Genomic DNA, 17,306 nt, shown 5'->3' on the forward strand with positions numbered 1-17,306 from the left:
AAAATCACTGCTTTACCTAAACTCATGATTCAAACCCATAAAGGCTAGTGTTGGAAGGGAACATAGCAGTCATGGAATCATAGATTTAGAGCTGAAAATGACTTTAGAGAGTATGTAATCCTATCCTCTCCTTTTAAGGATGAAGTAATCAAAGCTCAGAGAGATTAAGAGGTTTACCGAAGGTCCCCATAACTAGTTAAGTGTAACAGGGAGGCTTTGGATCCAGCTTTTTTTTACTCCAAGTCCAACCACTCCATCAAGTCCACCATGTTGCTTCTAGTCATCTAGTTCCACCTACTTAATACAGAGATCATCATTGTCTACAGACCATTATGGCTATAAACAGAGAGAGAAAAGAAAAAAATTAAAGATTTATCAAAAGGGAAGGACTTTTTATTGAGATAGTACTTAGCACTAATTATTTTGCTTTAATATTTTGTGGGGGAAATTAATTATTAAATATTTCTAATGGACTTTGGACTTCTTAGAGAAAGATGTGATTCAAAAACCAAATATTCCTAATTATTTATAATAGGATTCACTGCTGTCCTAAGTAGCAAACAATATATACAGTGATTTGATGTGATTTTTATAGTGTGGCAAATGCATTAATTCCCTGGTGGGATAAGTCAGACTATCATCTGCTTTATGTTTGCAGAAATTTTAGCCAGAGGCATCGCCAGGAAATTTAGAGAAAAATAATCAATCAATAAGATTTCTTAAGTCCCCAAAGCCTTCAAAGTATTCTTCTCAGCACTGAATATGGCATTTTTATTGAACTCTGCTTTCTCATGCTCAATGACTCCTCTTCCCTGCCTCCACTCTTCCTCTTCCCTTCTCCTTTCCTCCCTAATCTTTACTCTCCAGCCCAAGTTCCTGAGACTTTACAAGATTTTCAGGGAGGGAGAAAAGATGGATGATGTCAATCCTTCAGTCTTATAAGATGACCAAAGATTAGGCAGGCTTTATGAAAACTTCCCTAGTTGATGCGACTAGAAGGGTGCTGAGAAGAGCCTCAACTTCCAAACACCCTTCTAACCACCAACTTTGTAAGTGTCCTTTGAGGAAATCTTACTTTCATTTAAAAATCTGGAAGTTTGGCACCATAGCCAGGGGCAGGTGGATAAAGATAAAGAACTATTCCATGTTCAAATCACACAAGAATAGAGAAGGTTCTGTTGTGGATACCTGTAATGCCAAGCAAAGGCAACTTCCCAAGGTTCAAAATACCAGCATAGGTGCTCTCCATTTTATTCAGTGAAAAATTAAGAACAGAGAAAATCAAAATATAACATCATTCAAAATACAGCATTTACCAAATGTAATTCAATAATCTCCAAGTACTACCCCACCCCTAGACATTACATTCATTTAATCAATCACAAAGTCCCTCTTCTAAATACTACTCCACCCCTAGGCTGTACATTCATTTAGTCCATTCCAAAGCTCCTCTTCTCAAATGGAGATAAGTTTCCAATCATAAGTAAGTACATTCATTTGTTCAATCACAGAGCACAAAAAAGTAAAAAGTTTCCCACCCTTGGATTACAACTGAATAGGCCATCTACCCCAGAGTTACAACAAGCTTAAACACAGCATTTAATACCCAAAGAGAGGTCTTTTCTTCATCTTGACCCGAGGCAAGTTCTCAGCAATCTTTGTTTCTGGGGAGACAAAGCTTAGCAAGGCCACAAGATACATTGCCAGTGTCTTCATTAATTCATTCTCTGTCTGCAGAACAGTCTCAGGAGCTCTGAACCAACAGCAAGGTTCCAAGAATTCTGCAACAACATCACTGTCCTTTACCAGTGGACAGAATTCACTCTCTGTCTACAGAACAGTCTCAGGAGCTCTGATCCAACAGCAAAGTTCCAAGTCCTCTGCAACAACAGCACTGTCCTTCACCAGTGGACAGAATTCACTCTCTGTCTGCAGAACAGTCTCAGAAGCTCTGAACCAACAGCAAGGTTCCAAGACCTCTGCAACAACAGGACTGTCTTTCACCAGTGGACAAATCTGGCAAAACAACATCAAAACAGACAGACAAAGTACCAGCATAACAGCCATGTCTCCTCAGTCCTTGGCAACTCTGGGTGGCAGCTCTCAAAAGTCCTGGGCAATTCAAACTGGCCCTCAGCAATCCTCTCCATCTCTCTCCGCCTCCAAGGTGCTGCTTCCAAAAAGTTCTTCTGCCTCTCTTTTCTTGTGTCTCTCTAAAATTACATCACCAGCTCCTCCCAGTTCAGCACTCTCTTTTCACATCAACAATTCCATCCCACAAGTGGGATTCACAAGCTCTGGGTTTTAACACAATCAAACCAAAAACCAAGCCAATACAGGGGGATCTTTAAATTCCATTACTATTACAATACCCCGCTGAATCTGTAATCAGAGGATTTGGATTCAAAACTCAACTTTGCTACTCTTTACTCTGTGACTGTGGGCTAGTCACTTTATTTTTCTCAGTCTTTGTTTCTTCATTTGTAAAATGAAAATGGTTATACTAAATGGTCTCTAGGGTTCTTTCCAGCTCTAAATTTGTGATCCATGAACTTCTTCTGAGTGCTAAAAATTTTATCTCTAAAAATTTTTTGCTTAATATTTTAAAAATGCTCTAAATCACTATTGATTAGAGAAATGCAATTTAATACAGCTCTGAGGTACCACCTCATACCTATTATATTGGCTAATATGACAGGAAAGGAAAATTACAAATGTTGGTTGGGGATGTGGAAGTTTGAGACACTATTACATTGTTGGTGGAGTTGTGAGCTGATTCAAACATTCTGGAGTGCAATTTGGAGCTATTCCCAAAGGGCTATAAAACTATTAATATTGTTTGACCTAGCAATATCACTATTAGATCTGTATCCCAAAGAAATTAGCAAAAAAGAAAAGAAAAAGACCTATATATACAAAAATATTTATAACAACTCTTTTTGTGGTGGCAAAGAATTGAAAATTGAGGAGATGCCTATTAGTTGGGGTATGGCTGAACAAGTTGTGGTGTATCATTGTGACAGAATATTATTGTGCTATAAGAAAAGGAAAGCAGAATGATTTCAGAAAAACCTGGAAAGACTTACATGAACTAATGCAAAGTGAAATAAGCAGAACCGGGAGAACATAGCAACATCAATATTGTATGATGATTAACTGTGAGTGACTTAGCTATTCTAAGCAATAAAACGATAAAAGGCAATTTCTAAAGGAGTTATGATGAAAAATGGTATCCACCTCCAGAGAAAAAACTAATAAGAGTCTGAACATGTCAAAGCATACTTTCCAAAATTTTCTTTGTTTTTCTTGTTTGATTATTTTTATTTGTATTGGTGTGTGTGTGTGTTTTCTTTCACAACATCACTAAAATGGAAATATTTTGCATGACTGCACATGTGTAATCCATATTAAACTGCCATGTCAGAGAAAGGGGAGGAAAAAGGGGGAGGGAGGGAATTTGGAACTCAAAATTTAAAAAAAAGTTAAAAATTGTTCTTACAGGTAATTGGGGGGAAATAAAATATTTTTAAAAAATTAAAATATATTGCTTTGGATGAATAAATTGTGGCCATTTCAAGATGCAAATTTGTACTGGTATTTTCATTCAGTTGTTCCTAAGCAGAGTGAATTTATTTATCAGATCTTTTCTAGGGAGACAGCCAACTAAGAGTATCAGTAATTGGATGGGGAGAAAGAGGGTAGATCAGGTTTGAGGTTAGAAGGGGAAGGGTGGAGGGAGAATTCCAGAGTCCAGGCTTTGCCCAAGGAAAACACACTCAAGCAAGACCCTACAGTGACTTGGGTAACTAGAAAATTACATGAAAGCACAGGGTATTAGAAAGAAGGCAATAGCAGTGCAGGGAAAAGGGAGCAGAAAAGGGGGATGGAAAGATACCAAAGAAAATCCTGGCTGATCACAGGTTGTCAGAGCCCAGCTCTGTCTGGAGACCCTACTACCAGACATTCTTGACTTTCAGTAGCATTTGGCTTTTTTTGTGGCCAATTCACATGCCTACTGTCATCTGATTTATTTTTACTTCTTTAGCACAATTGAGGGATGCCAGTAACACTGGAATAAGGCAAAACTAAACAGCCACAAGATATCTTCCACATCGCATTTGTTCCACAGGCCAGGTGCACTGGTCAAATACATGGACACCATGCTTCCTCCACAAAGGCAGAGGAATTTCCAGGACCTCAGACTTTGGAATAGCATCAGTATCCCCAAAGCAGCCTTAATATGTGAGCCAGTGTTTTCTGAGAATTTTGGCAGCTGTTGAAAGAGGTTCAGAATTATAAAACACTATTCTCACAGCCTGGAAGCATCCTATGGTGCCTTTTTCAGTGTAAACTTTAAAAGAGTGCCAGGAACAAAATCTTCTACAATCTCAACATCTCTTTCCCTACATAAACCTCGAGCAGAATTTGCCCTAGGGTGCTGAACATGAGTCACACCTGAGAACTATCCACATTCATCTGGCCTGCTTTTCCTGCCCCCACCTCTATGTCTTCTAATTCTTCAACTTCTCCAAGATTCAGCTCAGGCCACCTCCTATGAGAAGCCTTCCTGAGTCCTCCCAATTGTTAGTTCTTTCTCCTTCCTCAAACAAACCTCTTTTCTAGGCTCAGAACTCACTAGCCAACTCACTAGAGTTGCCTTTGATGACTTCCTCACCTCCTGGACTATGGACTCTGTCTGCCTAGAGGTTTGGTGTTGCTGTAGCTGATCTACCCAAATGGGGCTGCACTATCTTGTATGCAGACTTAAAACTCGAGAGTCAGAGGAGGTCCTGGAGGTCATCAGTCCTAGCAAGATTGGAAAGCTGACAGAAGAAATTCAGACTGGATGAAGGATCTGAACTAGTCAGAGAGCATATTTTACATTTTAATATTTTGAACCATATTCTATTTCTTCCCTCAGATTAATTTAGAACCTTACCAGTGAGGAATTAATTCAAACTGTTTATCAGGGATTCCCCAGTGGGAATTGGGTTGTAAGTGACCCATAAAGGCAATTACAGGCTCTGGAACCTCTTAGAAGAGTGCTCTATTTCCAAAATTCCAAAGATAAATTGATCTGAGTTGGTGGATAATTCAAATATTGCAATTCCTCTAAAGATAATTAGCTTAATAATAATTGACTTTCTTAAAGAAGGCAGCACTCTAGCCACACAAAAAGCCTTATGTGCCTAGTTGAGGTAGCCCTCAGTTAACAAGCATTTATTAATCACTTACTATGTGCCAGGCACTGTGCTAAGTGCTGGGAATGCACACACAAGCAGAAAAGAATGATAGACCCTGACCCCAAGGAGCTTACATTCTAATGGGAAGATAGCAAATAAAAGGACTTTTTGTAAGACTAGACAGACCAGAGTCTTGGGTCCACTAAGAAAAACACACAACTCAGGACCCCTTCCTTTTTCTTTCTTTAGTGTTTACCAAATAGAGGCACATGCATTTGGATTAGCTATACTCTGCTTCCCTGTCCTTTGTCCTTTTTGTGCCCAGACTGTAGGCCTACCTCCCAGCTAATGGGAATTAGTGGGGGTTTCTTTGTCCCTTGTCATTAGAAGAAGATTTCACGTTTAGACTGTAAGCCCATCTCCTAGCCAATGGGAATAGGGAATAGGGGTGGGTGGTGATTTGACAATGTTAGGGTTAAAAAGTCTTGTGTTGGGAGCCAAGATGGGGGTGTAGGTACAGGAAAAATCCCTGAGCTCCCTCCATAACCACCTCAAATACTTACAAAATATGACTCTAAACAAATTTTAGAGCTACAGAACCTACAAAGTGACAGAGAGAAACAAATCTCCTGCTGAAGACAGCCTAGTAGGTGGATAGGAAGGGTTCATATCACAGCATTCTGGGAGCCCAGCCCAGCCCCTCATGAGCCCACGGATTTAGCCCCAGGGTGGCCCTGACCAGCAGCTGCAGTGGACTTTGGGAGAGTGGATCACCAGCAGCAGTGGCAGTTTCCAGAATTATCAACCCATAAATGCCAAAGAAAAAGTGAGAGATCAGTGTAGAACACTGTTGGAACAGAGAAACATGGTCCAGCTCCTGCCCCTGGAGATAGAAGTAGTGGAGATGGGGCAGCCCTGCAGCCACCTCCACATGACTGCTTCAGAGCTCCTGGCCTGCAGATTGTAGGGGGGCCAAGAGAACATTCAGAGGGTAATAGCTATTGCTTTAACCTGCCTAGATTTGGATCACGATCTTGGGTGGTAGTCCTGAGTTGTGTGACCAGTGAGTCAGAGTTTGTGGGGGCTGCAGAGATGGCACCCTCCTAATGGCTCTGGCAGCTGCGAAAAGCACACAATTTGGGACAAAGCTCTCCTCTCTGGAAGCAGAGTTCTACTGTGGCAAAGAGCTCAAAAGTCAAGTAATTGAGTGGCAACATGAGCAAGCAAAGGAAGCAAAGCAAGCACAGCAATCCAACTTTAGATTCCTTTTTCGGGGACAAAAAGTATCAATGCATGGAATGGCTCACTGACCTTCAGAATTAGAATGGAGCAAATGGAAGCTAATGACTTTATGAGAAATCAAGATACTATTAAACATATCTAAACAAATGAAAAAATAGAAGGCAATGTGAAATATCTCATTGGAAAAACCACTGACCTGGAAAATAGATCCAGGAGAGATTATTTAAAAATTATTAGACTACCTGAAAGCCATAATCAAAAAAAGAGCCTAAAAATCATTCTTCAAGAAATTCTCAAGGAAAATTGCCCTGATGTTTTAGAACCAGAGGGCAAAATAGAGGCTGAAAGAATCCACTGCTCAATCCATCCTCCTGAAAAATATCCCCAAAAGAAAACTCCTAGGAATATTATAGTCAAGAGTTCTGGAGTTCCCAGATCAAGGAGAAAATATTACAAGCAGCCAGGAAGAAACAATTTGAATATTGTAGAAACACAATCAGGATAACACAGGATCTGGTAGCTTCTATACTAAGGGATTGAAAGGCTTGGAATATGATATTCTAGAGGTCAAAGGAGCTGGGATTAAAACCAAGAATCACCTACCCAGCAAAACTGAGTATAGTGTTTCAGGGGAAAAGATGGTCATTCAATGAAATAGAGGACTTTCAAGTGTTCTTGATGGAAAAAAGCCAGAGTTGAATAGAAAATTTGACATTCAAATACAAGAAGCAAGAGAAGCATGAGAAGGTAAACAGGGAAAAGAAATCATAAGGAACTTATCAAAGTTGAACTATTTACATGCCTACATGGAAAAATGATAATTGTAACTTATGGAACTTTTCTCAGTATGAAGATAGTTGAAGGGAATATAAATGTATGTGTATATATGTATATATATATATGTGTGTGTGTGTGTGTATACATATATATGTCTATATAGGAGGGTATATGTGCATATGAATACACATGTGAGTGTGTGTATACATGTGTACAGGTATACATAGACAGAAGGCACAGGATCAATTGAATAGGAAAGGATGATATTTAAAAGGTGAAATTGAGAGGTGAGAGAGGAATATAATGAGAGGAGATGGGGAGAGACAGAATGGGGTAAATTATCTCATATAGAAGAGGAAAGTGATAACTGTTACAATTGAGGGGAAGAACAGGAAGGCAAAAGGGAATGGGTCAATCTTACTCTCATTGAATTTGGCTTAGGGAGGAAATGACATACACACTAAATTGGGTATCTTGCCCTACAGGCGAGTAGGGGGGAAGGGATTGAGAGGGGAAATGATGGAGGGGAGGGCAGATTAGGGGGGAGGGTAGTTAGAAGCACACACTTTTGAAAAGGGACAGAGTCAAAGGAGACAATAGAACAAGTGGGAAGTGGAATAGGATAGAGGGAAATATAGTCAATCGTTCACAATATATCCACTATGGAAATATTTTGCATAACTACACATGCATAACCTATATTGAATTGCTTATCTTCCCAGTAAGGGTGGGTGATGAGAGAGGAAGTGAAAGATTTGGAATTCAAAGTTGTAAAATTAAATGTTTAAAATGTTATTATTAATTATTATTGTTATTACTATTATTATTTACATGCAACTGGGAAATGATACACATGCACTGGTGTATGAAGATCCATATTGCCTTACCGGAAAGTCGGAGGGGGGATGGGGAAGGATATAGGAGAGAGCAGATTGGGGGAGGAGGTATACAGTCGTATCACTCTTTTGGGGTCGTGGATAGGGGAAAGACAGGGAGAAAATTTGTAATTGAAAATCTTGTGGAAACGAATGATGTAAACTAAAAATAAACATAAAATTTAATTTAAAAAAAAAAGTCTTGTGTTGTGTCCCAGAGGTGCCTCCTCTCTCTGATCCATCATGGAGAGGACTGGCTTTTTCCTATGGGAAAATAATAAAAGTTTCCTCTTTTTATCCTGAGAAACCTCTGAGTTTTGATTAAATTTTGAATGGGGTTTTTCATCCCACACAGAACAGAGTTGTGGTACAAAAGAAAAAAGGAAAGAGTTGGTTAGCATCACAGAAAAAGAATAAGAAAAGAAGAAGCTGGGGTCACAGAAGATGAATGTAACCTAACTTCATAATTTTACTTTAGGTGGGTCAATCATTTTTTGTTCTGAGTGACTCCCAAAGCTTTCTTTGAAAGTTTTATACAGATATGTTTTTTCTTCTTGTAACTTACAGGTGTTGCTATCTGGTAAGGTTTGGAGATTTAGGGTAGAAAATGAAACCAATTTAAGAGAGCCTTACTCTTCTGACTTACCCCCCACCCCTCACCCAATAAGTGGGCCAGACAGATTCATTCCATACCACACCTTTTCTCTCCCCAATAGAGAGCCTTGAACATGTGACCTTTCTTTGATCCACACCTGGGACATTTTTAATAATATTTATCCATGCCTGACATATCCTCCCCCCTTAGCTTCATTTCCTGGCTTCCCAGATTTCCTTACATCTTAATTGATATCCCATCTTCTAAAAAATTTTTTCTTGCTCCCCCTTAATGCTGGTGCCTTACCTCTAGTAATCATCTCCAACTTATACTGTTAATGGTTCTTTGCATGTTATCCTCCCCATTAGACTGTGAACTTGAGAGTAGAGATTGTCTTTTACCTTTCTTTATATTCCCAATGAAAAAGAGCCTGACACATAGTAGGTACTTAATAAATGGTTATTGACTGACTGCTAAACAGAGGATCAAACTTGTATACTGGTTGAATTCTATGTTTTATAGTTATCCACGGATGTTTTCCATTGCACTCCTCCCTCAATGCAATTAACCTATAGAGATACATATCATAAAGAAGTTGCTATTGAGCATAGTTTTTATTTGAAACAAAATCAAGGAATAAAAACAATTTAAAGAAATGGAGAAAATAAAGAAAGGTTTTGTTGTCATAAGGTACTGGGAAGGGGGCTCTCGGAGGGATAGTCCCAGTCAGCACTCTCTAGTCTCAGAATCCAAATGACAAAATGCTTGCATAGGCTTTTCTATTCTTCTCTGTGGTCAGCTTTGTGCCACCAATCCAGTGCTGCTGACAGTCTCTCTGAACCTCAGCCACAATCTTGTTCTCTCTCTCACAGTTTGCAATCATCTCAGTCCCTCCCAGGGCAAAAAGAGAAAATGTTGTCTGTCCAACACTACAATTCTCAGAGCTCATGGTCATTTTGCAGGCTTTTTCCTTGCTCACAAGGAAATCTATCCAAGCACCCTGCTGTTATCTTTTTCCCCCACTAAAGCTGTATTTATACAAGGAGTATGATTTCTGGTATTCTGTAATGTGAAATATCACTAAAATCTCGATTTCTTCACAACACCAAAAATATTATATTGCTTAGTCCTTGGGCCCAGAAGAATCATTTGTAGGAAAAAAGAGATGATTTCTAGCTTTTTAAAAAAAGGATGACTAAGAATTTGCAGATTTTTGCTGACTGAGTAATAGAAAAATTAATTGCTGTGACCTGGAATTTTTCTCCACTGCAACACCGAAGGCTGGGAACATTTGTCTTCTCTTTGTAGAATGCTTACATCACCTGGTTAGCAGGATCTGGGCAAATGAAAGCAATTCCCTCCTCTGGCACCAAAGACTGCTGTATGGTGACTGCTGGAGACCATGTGTCCCCACGGATGTGGAGGAGGAAAAACTGCCTAAAGTTACATGACCACCAAGCTTGCCCTAGACCTGGGTCTCCCTAGAAAATTTGTATTATCTCTTTCTCCTTTAGAATATTATGATTCTATGATTCTAGTTTCCAATATTTAAGTAATTGACCTGTAAGATTAGTTCTGAAATAAAATGACATAGCACATACTCCAGAGTTTATAAAGCTTTTCCCTCACATACTGTTCCAAAGATAATGCAAGGAATATTATCTCCATTTTACAGATGAGGAAACTGATGCCCACCCCAATAGACATGAGCAAAGGTTATGAACATAGGTAGTTCTCAAATTTCAAAGTGCAAATTGTCAACATTCATATGAAAAAAAATGCTCCAAATTATTCATAAGAGAAATGCAAATTGAAACAACTCTGTGGTTCTACTTCACATTCATCAGACTGTCAAAGATGACAAAAAAAAGAAAACAATAATTGTTAGGGGGAGGGTTGGAGGTGAACAAGCATACTAATGCACTGTTGGTGGAGCTGTAAATTGGTTCAACTATAATGGAAAATAATTTAGAAATATCCCCCAAAAGTGACTAAAGTATACACACCCTTTGATCTAGCAATGCTACTATTAGGCGATGTTCTCTGAAGAGGCCAAAGGCAGAGGGAAAGGATTCATGTGTACAATAACATTAAGGACAATACTTCTTGTTTATAGCAAAGAACTGGGAAAAAAGAAGGGGGCCCATCTACTGGAAAATGGATGAACACATTGTGGGATAAGGAATGGAATATCGAACCATAAGAATGATAAATATGATAGATTCAGAGAAATGTAGAAAGATTTGAATGGAATAAAATTAGCAGATTCATGAGAACAATTTACATTATGCCAGGGGAAACAACTCTAAAATAAAGAATTCAAGACTCTGACCAAAGCAATGACCTACCATGCTTCAAAATATGGATTATTACTTTCCTGCTCTCTTGACAGAGAGCTGATGAAATAGAGGTACAAAGTCATAGTATTGATCTGTTTTGCCTGGCTGCAGACATTTGTCACAAAGAAGAGCTTTTACTTCAGGGGAAAGGGAGGGGAGGTAAGTGGGTACTGATATATATATTTAAAAATGGAACATTAATAAAACATTTTCAAATGCACAGAAAAAAGTTCAGAAAGGACATAATTTGTCACAATATTTAAAACAACAAACTGTATCAGAAGTTCATAGTTTCTCATACAGACTTTTTCCCTGTTCTTTGTGTAGCAAAATATTTGTTGATTTTTGCTTAAGTTCACAAAAAATGTTTTAAGACACTGATGCTGCAAGAGATAAATAATTGGGCATAATAAATAACACAGCTAATAAATTTATTAAATTCCTTAAATGAATTATTTTTATATTATATTTTTTATTAAGTTTATTTAGTAAATAATAAAAATACAACTCAAACTCAAGTATTCTGATTTTCAGGCTAGTACTCTTCCCAACATGCCACACTTTCATATATGGTCTCCATCTAATGTACATATAGTCTCTCATACACACTTGATATAATGACTTAGATATACTTAGATACACTTGATATAATGACTTAGCAGAAACCACAAGTCTTCCGGTCCCAAGCCCTGAAGGAGGTTCCTTCCTTCTTTTTTATTTAATTTCTTTCTTTCTAGTTTTCAACATCTACTTCTGTAAATTTTAATTTTTTCCCCTTCCCTCCCCAGAACAACTTGCAATCTGATATAGGCTTTACATATACATTCCAATTAAACATATTTTCACATTGGTCATGTTGTATAGAAGAATTATATAACAAATGAAAGAAACCATGAGAAAGAAAAGACAAAACAAAAAAAGAAAGAAAATAGTCTGCTTCACTTTGCATTCAGACTCCATATCTTTCCCTCTTCTTTAAGATAATATCTCAAGGCAATTTAAATAAATCCAGCCATTTCTCTACAGGGAATATTAGTGAACTGAAAAATAATAGGGAAGACAATAGGTTATTTCTTTGATCCCTCAAATTTTTTGAGGTTGCTAGTTTTAAATAGGGCAGCTAGGTGGTGCAGTGGATAGAGGACCAGGCCTGGAGTCAGGAAAATCTGAGTTCAAGTTTGGACTCAGACACTTACTAGCTGTGTGACCCTGGGCAAGTCATTTGACCCAGTTTACCTTAGTTTCTTCATTTGTAAAATGAGATAGAGAAGAAAATAGTAAACCATTCTAGTTATCTTTGCCAAGAAAACCCCAAATGAGGTTACTAAGACTCAGACACTATTGAAACAACTGAACAACAACAAAGTAATAAAGGAACCATCCAGATACACTGGAAGAGAGATGATACAAATGATCAAGTATCATCATTGGCCAACATGGAATTGGGAAAAAAAAATACAGATCACTCCTTGTCTTCGAACTTTGATCTTTGAGGTTTATACCTAGGAATGGTGTCCTTCGTTCAAAGTTTTATAAATTTTTTTGATGTATTCCTAAAAACCCATATTTGCAACACTAATATTCTTTCCCTTTTGTGATGCATAATTATGAATCACAAGACACCGGAACCTAAAAAAAATTGACAGATGAATAAATAGGTAATTTAAAAGATCTACAAAGGATATAACTAAGGTATAGCATATCATGAATGTTGACTTTTTCACTAGAAATGTCATCAAAGCCAATATTAGCGAGAGATATGGAGACTAAGGAGGTGAAACAGTCACATACTGAAAATAAGGAACAATAAAGACCAAGTACATCCACGCTTACAGTCACATGATCCTAATAAAACACCTGGTGTGTTGGATATTTCCTCTATGAGGTATTTATGGAATGGCGTGGACAAGAATATTTGGGGAATAAGTGGAACATGAGAACATAATGGAATATTATTGTGCAGCTAAAAATGTTGCACTTTCAGAATTCAGAAAAAATGGGAAGATTCATATGAACTTATGGAGTGAAGAAAACAAAACCAGAAAAGCAATATCCAAATTACCACAATAATAGTAATGATAATGCTAATAATATAACATTCTGCATAGTGTTTAAAGGTTTGCAAACATTTTAATTCTTTTTATCTTTACAGCAACTGTGGGAGGTAGGTTTTATTAGACACATTTTACCAACAAATAATTTCAGACACAGAGATTAAATAACTTTCCCAGAGTCACACAGCTAAAACTGAGGCAGGATTTGAACTCAAGTTGTTCCAATTCCAAGTCTCACACTCTACCTACTATACCACATCTGTGCATGATGAGGAAGCTGAATTCTAAGTAATTCTAATAACCTATCTGTCCTGAAGCTTAGATAATAAAACACCCTCTCCCTCCTATTAGTAGAGAGGTGGGGGATTCCAGGGGGCAGAATATTTCCTATATTTCAAGTTGTGTTACTATTTTGGTGGTAGTTGTTTGCTGTATTTATTTATTACGAGGGAGTATAATTGGGGGTGAGGGGATTGGAAGGGAGAGGAATGTATTCAGAAATGACTGAGATATTTTTAGAAAAAGAATCAATAAGTCTTTTTTGAAGATAAAACTGGAAATATAGATTGGGGACAGATTGGAAATAGTATATTTTAGAGTTTGACCTTTAGTTTTCAATCAGTGGGGAGTCATGTAAGTTATCCGAGCAAAAGGCTGAATTATCAGAGTTTCGTTTTAGGAAGATTTTGTTCAGTCATTTCATTTGTGTCCAACTCTTCATGACCCCACTTGAGGCTTTCTTGGCAGAGATGCTGGAGCAGTTTGCTATTTCCTTCCCCAGCTCATTTTACAGATGAGAAAACTGAGGAAAACAGGGAGAAGTGATTTGCCCAGGGTCACACAGTTACTAAGTATCTGAGGCCAGATTTGAACTCAGGTTGTCCTCCCATCTTCTCTCTCTCTCTCTCTCTCTCTCTCTCTCTCTCTCTCTCTCTCTCTCTCTCTCTCTCTTTCTCTCCCTCTCTCTCTCTCTGTCTCTCTCACACACACTCATACAGACACACATATACATATATATGGAATAGTACATAGTGAGTACTTGATAAATGCTTAGATTATTGACTGATTCTCAAAGTCTAATGGAAGACACATGCAAACAAGTATATACAAACAAGCCATATCCATGAGAAATTGGAGATAATCAACAGAAGAAAAACCCTAGCATTAAGGGGGATGAGGAAAGGCTTCTTGCAGAAGCTCTAATTTCAGCTGAGACTTGAAGGAGGCCAGGGAAGCCAGGAGACAGAAAGGAGGAGAGAGGAAGCTTCCCCTCTAAATGAAAATGCTGAAGTCCAGAGATGGAGTGTCCTGTGTGAGGAATGGCAAAGAGGTCAATATTACAGGATCACAGATCACAAAGCATGTGGGGGGGGGGGGAAAGGGGAGGACATTGTAATATGTAAGAAGATTAGAAAGTTAGAAAGGGGCCAAGTAATGAAGGACATTATATGCCAAATAAAGGATTTTATATTTGATCCTGGAGGTAATAGGGAGCCATTGAATGGGAGGGTGGCATGGTCAGACTTGCACTTTAGGAAGATCAATTCTGACAGCAGATAGAGCATGAGCTGGTATCCATTCTCCAGGGGAAGAAAGCTAAGGCAAGGAGACTAAGAAAAAGACTATTGCAATAGTCCAGGCATGAAGCAATGAGGATCTGCACCAGGTGGTAAGAATGTTAGAAGAGAAAAGAGGGCACATAGGAGAGAAGTTGTGAAGGTAGAAATGAAAGGACTTCCAAACTGGTAGGATTACGGGGAGGCTCGAGAATGAGAAGTCAAAGATAAAAACAATAGTCACTAATATCGATGTATCATTTACTATGTGCCAATACTGTACTAAGAACTTTACAAATAATTTCTCATTTGAGCCTCACAAATAACCCTGTGAAGTAGGTATTATTATTCAATCAAACGGGTGAGAAAACAGAAGCAGAGGTTAAGTGACTCGTGTAGGGTCACACAGTAGGTGTCTAAGGCCAGATTTGAACTCAGGTCTTACTGACTCTGGGGTTAGTGTTTTATTCACTGTGCCCCTAACTGTTCCCGTGACACTTAGGTTGCTATCCTAGGTGACTGGGAGGATAGTGGTACCCTCCGTATTAATAGAGTAGTTTCAATGGGAGTAGGCTTTGAGGGGAAAGTTCATGAGTTCGTTTTGTGATGTGTTCTGTTTAAAATGTCTATGAGACATCTATTTAAAGATATCCAATAAGCAAGACTAGAAGTAAATAGAGTGGTTAGGACTGGACCAATAAATCTGAAAATCATCTGCATAAAGATGATGGGGTTTGCTATTAAGGTTGCAAAACGATTCACTGCAGGATTTTTTAAATTTAAATAACAAACTTTCCAGATAAGATAACTATTGCATAAAGCAAGTTATGTATATTTGTATCTACAATGTGATAGAGGTCGAAGGTGTGGATTGACAGAAGATTGGAGAGGTGAATAATGACTGAATGAGGACTAGGGAGGGTGATGGATAGTCCCCCTTCTCCCAAGAAGATTTGGCATATACCAGCAAATTCATAGGTGGTGGTAGTGGTGTTCAGTCATGCCCAATTCTTTGTGATCCCATTTGGGGCTTTCTTGGCAAAAATACTGGAGTGGTTTGCCATTTCCTTCTCCAGCTCATTTTACAGATGAGAAAACTGAGGCAAATGGCATTGAGTGACTCATCACTTTAATAAATAATTATCCAGACTCTACTGTGTGTAAAGTAGGGTGGGCCACATGGCTGGTAAGTGGCTGAGGCTAGATTTGAACTCAGGAAGATGAGTCTTCCTCAGGCTTAGTGCTCTAACTGCCCTAACTATATACTCCCACAAAAATAGACAGAACTGTTGTGAATGAAGAAGTTATAGTGCAGACTAAGACAGTTTGCGTTAACTTTGCCCTAGGTAAATTGCTCTGAGATTTAGCTTTGGCCCTTTATGCAAGAAGAATATAAAAGTGGTTTTTAGGACTTTGGCAGAGCTCCTGAAACCCGAGGGAACTTCTTTGCTGACTACTTTTAATTTTCTTGCCAACAGCTTTTACTTTTGTGAACTGCCCTGGGAACTGCTTTAACCTACGGATATTCATATATATTTTTTATTAAAGGGATTGGTTACTCAAATCTCATACTCTGATTGATACCTTGAATATGGAACTGTGACCAGCACAAGCACTCATCCAGCCCAATATTTAAAAACACTCTCAAAATCAAAATTCCAGAAATTACAATTTAAACTCCTTTATCTTTTCCATTCCCAATGTGGAAAGAGAAATTATTTAATAACTAACCTTTGCGTGAGAAAATTTCATAAAACCCAAGGTGGTTATTAAAATCCTCTCTGCCTTTTCTCTTCTTCATGTTAAATAAATTGGATTCCTTGACCATTCTCATCAATTCCCAAAGGATCATCAGGAGCCAAAGGCAGTCATTCAAAGAGCTTTCCCTTGGACCTCAGTCAGTCCTTATTGCCTTCCAATTTTTTTTATATCATTTTCCCTTGTCTCCTCCTTGAGGTCTTTGCCAATGTCTCCATTCTCTCAACAAAGCCAAAGAGCTTTACATTTCACACAATCAGCTGGAATGGTTTTGTCCATGGCAAAAGAATCACCTTTGACCTCTCTCTTGCTCTCCTGCTGTATGGGCATGTCAGCATGTCACATAGAGAGTGCACCCAGAGTACAGCGGAATGGGGGAAAAGATGCTGACTCTGTATTTTGAGGCTAATGGATCAAACCCCTCCCTTGCTACCTTGGCAGGTACGTTCATTGGATTAGTGCCAAGTGCTGACAAAGTTGAGAGTATGCATTCATTTCTCATTCCTCTGAAGAGGATAGATCCACAGCCATAGATTTTGTTGCTAATCCTGGCCAGAATAAAATAAATTTATATACCCCTCCAAGGCACTCTCCTCAGAACAATCTCAAAGGTAGACAATCCAATATCCCTGTTGTAGAGAGAAGAAAACTAATTCTTAGAGATGTTGTGACTTATCAAAGGCCACACAGCTACTTAAGCGTTCTATTTTCAAATCCAGATCTGCTTCTGAGACTAATAATGTGTGCTGTTGGTAATTAAAGGGTTTGGGTACTATGCATACTCCTTCACCTCCTTCTTCTTTTCCTTTAAAGAAGTGAATTTACTGGTAGAGACAACTCCTGGTAAGGAAACTCCCTCTATCAGTGTATATCAGAAACTATTCTGCAACCTATGGGAGTAGAGAGTTTCCCAGGACATTGAGAAGT

At 38.5% G+C, this 17,306-nt stretch overlaps 1 long non-coding RNA gene across 1 annotated transcript; it reads right to left on the reverse strand.

Annotated features, from left to right (window-relative positions):
• Nucleotides 1–11,700: 11,700 nt before the first annotated feature.
• LOC138146821 (uncharacterized) lies at nt 11,701–16,751 on the reverse strand. The gene is made up of 2 exons (XR_011164610.1): nt 16,353–16,751; nt 11,701–12,051 (listed from the first exon to the last, which is right to left on the reverse strand). It is a non-coding gene; the product is annotated as an uncharacterized lncRNA (long non-coding RNA).
• Between the last annotated feature and the right edge of the window lie 555 nt (nt 16,752–17,306).

The sequence above is a fragment of the Petaurus breviceps genome, unplaced genomic scaffold (genome assembly GCF_028583685.1).
Source record: "Petaurus breviceps papuanus isolate PSGF00001 unplaced genomic scaffold, PetGlider_PUasm1.0 90775, whole genome shotgun sequence".
Classification (NCBI taxonomy): Eukaryota; Metazoa; Chordata; class Mammalia; order Diprotodontia; family Petauridae; genus Petaurus; species Petaurus breviceps.